The 8454-nt window shown below is 41.8% G+C and overlaps 1 protein-coding gene across 1 annotated transcript in view; it reads right to left on the minus strand.

Moving 5' to 3' along the window:
* Nucleotides 1-6885, minus strand: part of LOC311223638 (uncharacterized protein) — a gene marked incomplete at its 3' end in the record, with an annotated part of 115252 nt that extends 108367 nt beyond the window's left edge. Inside the window, exon 1 of the mRNA XM_084308412.1 lies at nucleotides 6842-6885. The remainder of the gene's footprint in view (nucleotides 1-6841) is intronic.
* Between the last annotated feature and the right edge of the window lie 1569 nt (nucleotides 6886-8454).

The following is an 8454-nucleotide window of genomic DNA, read 5'->3' on the forward strand; positions in this document are numbered from 1 at the left end:
GGCTGTTGGAGCAGGGTTTCCGTTAGAAAAAATTGTTGCCGGCCTCAGTGTCTGGTAGATTTCAATCTACCGGTCAAATGAGAGAAATTTGAGTTTGAGTCAGAGTTTATTGAGCTTAAAAACAATTGATAGGCAAAAGAATGACAACAAAACAAAAGAATGACATCATCAAGGCATGTAGATTTATAATATTTTTACTTAAAACTAGGCTACTTTTGCGTATAAAGTCATTATATTCCAAATAAAATAAGTCCAGAGACTCGTGCTGCTGCCGACTTTAAATCAAATAGGTGTCTGTGGGCAGTCGCCCGACATTAATAAACAACAGTCTGTTATAATCACATTTTTATGAGCTAACGAATTCCGTTATATTGGACATTTGTATTAATTATATCAAGCGAAGAACTGAGAAATTTGGTCGCCAGACCAAGGCCTTCTGTCGCCTAGACGGCTAAACAAAGGACCCTAGCCTGGGGCCGGTTTCCATAAACTTTGTCTAGTAGCCCCCATAGCACTAACAGACAAGTGGAGCCCGCCAGCAAACACTACTCACCCAACCTGGAACGCACCGCTCCTCACAACAGCGGCATGTCCGACAGTTCAGCTGTGGCCTGACAGGTTTCACCCCAACAAACACAGCAAGGAACTGCAGTTGAGAAGCATGCAGCGGCGTGCTCCCAATACGAAAACCGGTGGAGGGTTTGTAGAATGATCATCATCTTCTAGACACTCCAGTACGAAGACAATATCGCCGTATTTTCTCGAAAATAGTGAGAGAGAAAATAAAGATATGATGTCAACGTATCCTTGTTTCCCAAGCTGTTCCTAATCCAATTTCTTCCATCATGGTGTCAAGTGTGGGGATCTACCGAGGCACCTCTTCCTTGTGGTGAAAGCGAGAAGGAGGAGAGCAGGTGACCACACACCTGCTTATGAAGGTAAGCTGATGAGGGGTGTGGTCAGACTAATACTGGTATTAGAGGTACATTTGTGGTTTATTCAGTACGCGTGCACGTACGCGAGATAGTGCAGAAGGCGATGCCAAGCTAAGCCACTAACGATACAGAACTATGGTTATATACATAACCGTACGTTATTTTGCTACCTTTACGATTAATTGCGAATATTTTCATGTTGAGCTATAGATTGTGGATGAATACGCACAGAAAGGTACACCATGCCAATGTCCATGCTTTATTTGTTTTAAACAAACCATTTTTTGAAATGGGCAATGGGGAAATACATTAAGTGGAACAGAGGGTGCAACAGTGTTGAAGGCAGAGGTTCTGTGTAGGATTGTTAGTAACTGTCTAACTGCAATATAACTGTTCACACTAGTGACTGTCTACCTGCATATATAACTGTGTCCACTAGAGGGCGCCCTAGGCGGAGACACTCAGGAGTACTACCAGGTGGCGAGTATAAGTAGCTATGTCTCCTCCCATTTCTTTCTCTCCCCCCATGTCTCTCAGTGAGAGAAGACCTGTAGAACTGCTGCTCTTCATGTGAATAAATAAACCACGCCAGTTAAGGCTCAAGATAGAAACCATGCCTCTTGACCACATTATTGTCGCTCTATAGCCGAATTCTGTTAACAAACAGGAAAAAACAAAAATGACGTCATTGCCGTTTTTCGTGTTCCACCCTCTGTCCAACACAATGTATTTCCCCATTGCCCATTTCTAAATCGTCTCGTTTAAAACAAATAAAACATTAACATTTGCATGGTGTACCTTTCTGTGCTTATTCATCCACAATCTATAGCTCAACATGAAAATATTCGCAATTAATCATTAACAAAAATCGCCAAATTTTATTTCAACCAAAAATGCTTAAACAATAATGTTAGTGATAGAAGGGAGTGGGACCTCATTTTGTGCAAAAATGGAAAGCTTTTCAATTTCCATGTGGCAGAATTGTTACAATAACCGATCATCCATTTTCCCAAAGATAAATCCCTATACCTATGGATGGAACAACCAGTGACGTCAGACTACACCTGAAGCAAGGAGTAGGGTATATCTGCAGAGCCGCAGATCCCAATGTCTGGGCGGGGCTTCGGGGATTGTACTGTGCGTTGCTGTGCGTGGGCGGGGCTTCGGGGCTTGTACTGTGCGTTGCACTACTGCGCATGCGATATTGGGCGGGGCTTCATAGTGCGTGTGGAGCATATGAGCAAATATGAGTTTCTACTTCTAGCTCTGGTTTAACATTCATTCTTCTTCGTTGAAAAATAACCAAATATGTCTTTCAGTGAAAATGTAAGTACCTTAGGCCGGGCCGGGGCACCTTCGCTATTTTGGACATTAGGGCCTATTTTCCGTCTGTAATTTGCTTTAGTGGTGAGCTAACGTTAGCTCCGGGATTGCAGCTGGGGGCTAGTTCTGCACTAACCTAACGTTAGCTACACGTTAGCTAATATTCCCTGTAAACACCCAACTAACGCTATGTGAATGTGAAGTTGCTATTATTTTGGCCCACGTTTTGACTACTTTATTAATGTTGAACTAATGTTAAAGCTATGTTAAACATGAACCATTCTCACAAGGTGTTCAACTTCACATTCTCTGTTATTGTCCACCGCAATACACATCATCATTGTAAAATGTGTTGCTTAGTGCGCACAACTGCATTTTATAACCTTGAGCAACATTCCTCTATTTTAGTCCAAAATGATAAACATGACTTGATGCTTTTTTCTTACATAGTACTGTATATTTGTATGTCTGTAAATGTCTTGATGAATTGAACATTAATTTAAGTACCTGTATTATTCAGTACATTAAAATTAAAATTCTTCAACTTGAAAATGTGTGAAATGTGTATCTGGTCATCTGTGTGTGATGAGGAGATGTGGTCAGCTGCCCGACAGAGCCTTTATCCTCTCCTCTGACGGAGGCTGTGTATGTTTGAACTGTAAAACCCCACAGTCAGAGCTACTGTACCAGATCGGTCTGAACTGTAAAACACCACAGTCAGTTGCGGGGAGGAAACTGGAGGAAACCCACAAAGACAAAGGGAGAACATGCCAACTCCACACAGAAAGTACCTGGATTCGAATAGAATATTTACATCTCTGTGGGGTCCAATCGATAACAATCGCTTATCAAACCCATTGTGTTTACTGGTATACCATATAAACCATTAAGAGTGGGTGTCAGTCAGACAAGAGGGAAGACTGTCAGGTTTTAAACTGTGGATACCAAACAGAAGGTAAAGATGACTGAACTGTACAGTAACAGTAATCCATACTATTTCATTGCACTGTAAATAAACTGATTTTATAGTATGTCACATTAATGAAAAACTGATGTTATGTCTGAGGAGAAGACTGGTACTTAGTTCATTAGTCTCTCCATCTATGTAACTAACCATATTTGCATATCTTGTATGTCACACATTTAACAGTAGCCTACTGTATATGATTGAATTGATTGATTGAACACTTTAATGAACAGATTGCAGAATGGGTACAGTACAGTACAGCTCAATACACACAATTATTATTATTATATATTAATTATTTGTAGATCTGGTATGTCATAAATGTCTAGATGTAACAGTACTGTCTATCTGTATGTTATATATGTTATGATGAATTGAAAATGGGGGAACCTGATGAAACAAGACGGAAGTCTTTCTCTGGTCTGCATCCCCTTAAAGGGGACATGTACTGCTATTCCTATCACTATTTGGGCAACTTTACACAATTCCTGTTAGTCTATTGAAGACATCTGTAAGGTTTTTTTCAAAAAAATGCATTGTTTTATATTTCTAATCAAGTACTCAAAACCATCATTTTTCAGCTCCAAGATTTCAGGCTGTCATGGCCTGGCTCTGCCCATAAGCACTTTGAGTGACAGTCAGTCCATACAGTCTGCGACTGGTAGACAGAGAGAGAGAGAGAGAGAGAGAGAGAGAGAGAGAGAGAGAGAGAGAGAGAGAGAGAGAGAGAGAGAGAGAGAGAAAAAAAAGACAGGCCGTCTCTTCCTTTTGTTTTTTCTCTCCCTGTGGCAGCTTGTGTGGGGGGGGGGGCCTCCCTTCCTCCCCTCTCCCGTGTGGCGCGGCAGGTCCCCCCCCCCCCCCCCCAAGTGCTCCCTCCCTCTCTCTCTCTGTCTCCCTCTCTCTCTCTCTCTCTGTCTCTCCCTCTCTCTCTCCCTCTCTATGAATGAATGAAAACTTTATTTAACAGATTGCAGAATGGGTACAATACAGTACGGCTGAATACATACAATTGTTAAGGGGATGCAGACCTGAGAAAGACGTTTGTCTTGTTTCCATCAGGGTCCCCCATTTTCAATTCATATAGACATTTATGACATACACAACATACATGACATTTATGGCATAGGGACATATAGGTATTTAGTACTGATACATTTGTGACATAAACGGTATTCCAATATACAGTCCTGTTACCCCTAGATCCTGACAGAGTATATACATATGATGGGGAGGGGACTGTACATTAGGAGGGGGTGGGTGGGTGGGAGAGAAATATACATACGGCGGGGAGGGAATATATACATGCGGTGGGGAGGAGACTGTCTATTAGGAGGTGGTGGGGGTTTTGGGCATTTACGGTGGCCAGTTTCGAATTGCAGCCTCCCGTAGGTGCTCTTTAAGAGCGGTTTTGAATGTGGGCAGGGATTCACACTCCTTTACAGCTTTGGGTAGGGCGTTCCACATTGTTGTGGCATAATTGCGAAACGTGTTTAGTCCCTTGTTTGAGCCAAATCTGGGTTTAACATGATTTGTTGAGCTTCCTCTGGTGTAGTGGTTGTGGTATTCACTGACCTTTGGGAAGTATTTTGACATGTACATGGGCACCCCGGTCGTATAGTGTATCTTGTAGACCAGGCCCATTGCAAGTTGCTGTACTCTGTCGTCTACTCTAAGCCATCCTAGGTTGTCAAAGTGGGCAGGGGTGAGGTGGGTTCTGGGGTTCCGGTCAAGTAGTAGTCTGACCAGTTTGTTTTGTGATGTTTGTAATTTTGTTTTAAGCGCCTTTGAGGTGCTTTGGTACCATGAGGTGCACGCATAGTCATAGTACCCTTGAATGAGTGCTCCTGCCAGAGTCTTCAGGGTATTCTTGTTTACCAGAGAGGAGATCCAGTACAAGAATCTAGTTCGTTGGTTGACTTTTTTTATTACATTGGATGCCATTTTGTCACAGGAAAGATTTGCCTCTAGGATGGAACCCAGGTAGGTAATTTCGTCTTTCCTTGTGACAATATTGTCACCCACTGTAACTGAGAAGCCATCGGTCTTGCTGAGTTTGTTATTTGAACCGAAGAGAATGGACTCTGTTTTGCCCATGTGTAATGATAGTTTGTTATCAGCGAGCCATATGCAGATTTTGCCTAGTTCCGAGCTGAGGGTTTTTTCAACCTGCAACTTGTTCTTGTCAGAGACCAGCAGGGCTGAGTCGTCCGCAAACAGGAACAAGTTGCAGTCACAGGCTGACGACATGTCATTTGCATAAATTAGGAAGAGTAGCGGTCCTAGTATTCCTCCTATCTCTCTCTCTCTCCCTCCAGAGTATGCAGAGGTGTCGGGTTTCAATCTGCCTCGCAGTATGAGGAAGTGGGCGGGCATTAGCTACAACCACAGAGCCAATCACATCACTGTCTTCTACCCAGAGCCTGAATGACGTGACTCAGGCCTTCAAATCAGGATGGACTCATTTACTGGAGCAGGAAATTATCTGAGCTGAATCAGAGCAATCCGCCAATATGGTATTTAGAGACTAAAACACATTGATACTAACTCCTGAAAAATGACATTTATAGTACATGTCCCCTATTGTGTGTATTGAGCTGTACTGTATTGTACCCATTCTGCAATCTGTTAATACAATTTTCAATCAATCACAAATGTAACAGTACTGTATATCTGTATGTCATAAATGTCATGATTAGATTAGATTAGATGAGTAGATTAGATTATTATATCTGTATATCAAATGTCATGATTAGATTAGATGAGTAGAGTAGATTCTTATATCAGTATATCCATAATATCCACAACATACGGAAATGTCGCACGAGAGCCCCCCCCCCCCCCCCATCCGCAGTAGTGCAACGCACGGTACAAGCCCCGACGCCCCGCCCACGCACAGCAACGCACAGTACAAGCCCCGAAGCCCCGCCCACGCACAGCAACGCACAGTACAAGCCCCGAAGCCCCGCCCAGACATTGGGCTCTGCGGCTCTGCAGATTTATGCTATTGGAAGCAAGACGCGTTGCCAGGGCGTGCTGGGTATCAGTTATCTTGATCAAACTCCGGTAATTATACGTTTTTTTAAACTTGATTTGAACGCAGTTTAACACATTTACTCACCAGCTCTATCTGATCTCCACGCAACAAAGGATGTCAAACTTCGCCAAACCAAAAGTGAAACTTAACATGAATGGGGTGTAAACATTGCGAGAGCAAAGAAAATGGCTAAATGGACTTTGCAAAGGTTGTGAGTTAGTGTAGTCAGTGTGTAATGTATTCGGCTTGTAGAATAGGACAACAATGTAAAACTCTTGCCTATGTGGGTGGACATCCATGTGAATATAAACAAACGCTTTTGTTACTAACTTACTTGTAGAAAAACTGTCGGATACCTTTCAACAAATCAAATGTAGCCTAATTGTTGAATGTTGACCCAAGGGAAGTTTATTTATATATCCCATTATCAGTTACATGTCCACTCTCAATAGGCTTCACAATATACATTATTACAACACCTTCACCCTTGTGAAAATAAGGAGAAACGTACAAAGAAAAGAGTTACACGATGCTATATAAACACATTTTGTAATGTGTTAAACTCAAGTCAACAACTCTCACCTACTCCTGTGAGTTGATCCAAACTGAGACCTGCTCTGTGAAGATGGCCTTGGTATAATGGAATGCTCAACAAACTGGTCTGCTGCATATGTCGAAATACTTCCCAAAGGTAAGTGAATACCACGCCCAGAAAGTTCCACAAATCATGTGCAACCCAGATTCGGCACAAACAAGGGACTAAACACATTTAGCAATTATGCCACAACAATGTGGAACGCCCTACCCACAGCCGTAAAAAGATGTGAATCCCTACCCACATTCAAAACCGCTCTTAAAGAGCACCTACGGGAGGCCTCAATTCGAAACTGGCCACCGTAAAGGTCCAACCCCCCCCCCCCCCCCCCCCCAAATAGACAGTTTCCTCCCCACCATATGTATATATTTTCTCCCCACCGTATGTATATATTTAGATATTTTTTCCCCTCCTAATGTACAGTCTCCTCCCCATCATATGTATATAATCTCTGTTAGGATCTATGGGTAACACTTTATATTTGCATATCATATATGTCACAAATGTAACAGTACTACATACCTGTATGTCATGTATGTCCCTATGCTATAAATGTCATGTATGTTGTGTATGTCATAAATGTCACTATGAATTGAAAATGGGGGACCCTGATGTAAACAAGACAAACGTCTTTCTCTGGTCTGCATCCCCTTAACAATTGTGTGTATTGAGCCGTACTGTATTGTACCCATTCTGCAATCTGTTAAATACAGTTTCATTCATTCATTCATTCATTCATTCATTCATTCATTCATTCATTCATTCAAGCCCTTTTCAGTAATATGATCATGGAGCAGGACTATGAACCTGTTGGCGGTGGAGAGCTTTTGATTAGGAAATATAGGACGCAGTGACATTTACAGTCAATGTAACTTTTTGTGCCAAGCTTGGCAAATAGCCTAACTCAGTGACCGTTTCTAGATTATTTTGGGGCCCTATGCAAGATCTTGCTTAGCAAGGTAATGGACCATGGAGCAAACCCTAATGGACGCAGACACGATTGACGCCCAAAGTAACTGCACTGGTGAGTCAAATGTTGAACAGAAGCTTCGGAATGGAAGCTCTGTCCAAATGTCAAAACACTAACAATAAAGCCACGATAGTGACTACTGGCACACCTCAATCAAGTAAACCCATTATTCATTTTATTAGCTGCAACTGTGCTTACCCACCTGACACATTGTGATAAAAAAAAAAAAGGGCCCAAAGAAAAACTTAAAGGTGCTGTGTAGATAACATTCAGCCAATAGATGTCACACTAGACTCGAGCAACAGCATGTCATGTATCCAATCAGGTGCATTCCATGTGGGAAAATGGGAAGTATAGGGAGGGGATACATGCACATAACAACAACATTAATTTTGGACCCACCAAAATGTTTTAAATTATACAATTAATTCATGAAGAATTTGGGGGGGGGGGAAGCAATACTTTTGGGCGTATTATTTAAAATTTTTAAAAAGTTAAATTTTTTTACTGAAATTTGAATGCACAATACTACTGCAACATTGTTTTAAATCATCAAAGCATTTAATCTTACATACATTTTATATCTTTGGAATGTTTGTGTCAAACACTCATAGAGGTGAGTGGGAAGTG

This window comes from Notolepis coatsorum, assembly GCF_963971535.1.
Source record: "Notolepis coatsorum genome assembly, chromosome: 2".
NCBI lineage: Eukaryota > Metazoa > Chordata > Actinopteri > Aulopiformes > Paralepididae > Notolepis > Notolepis coatsorum.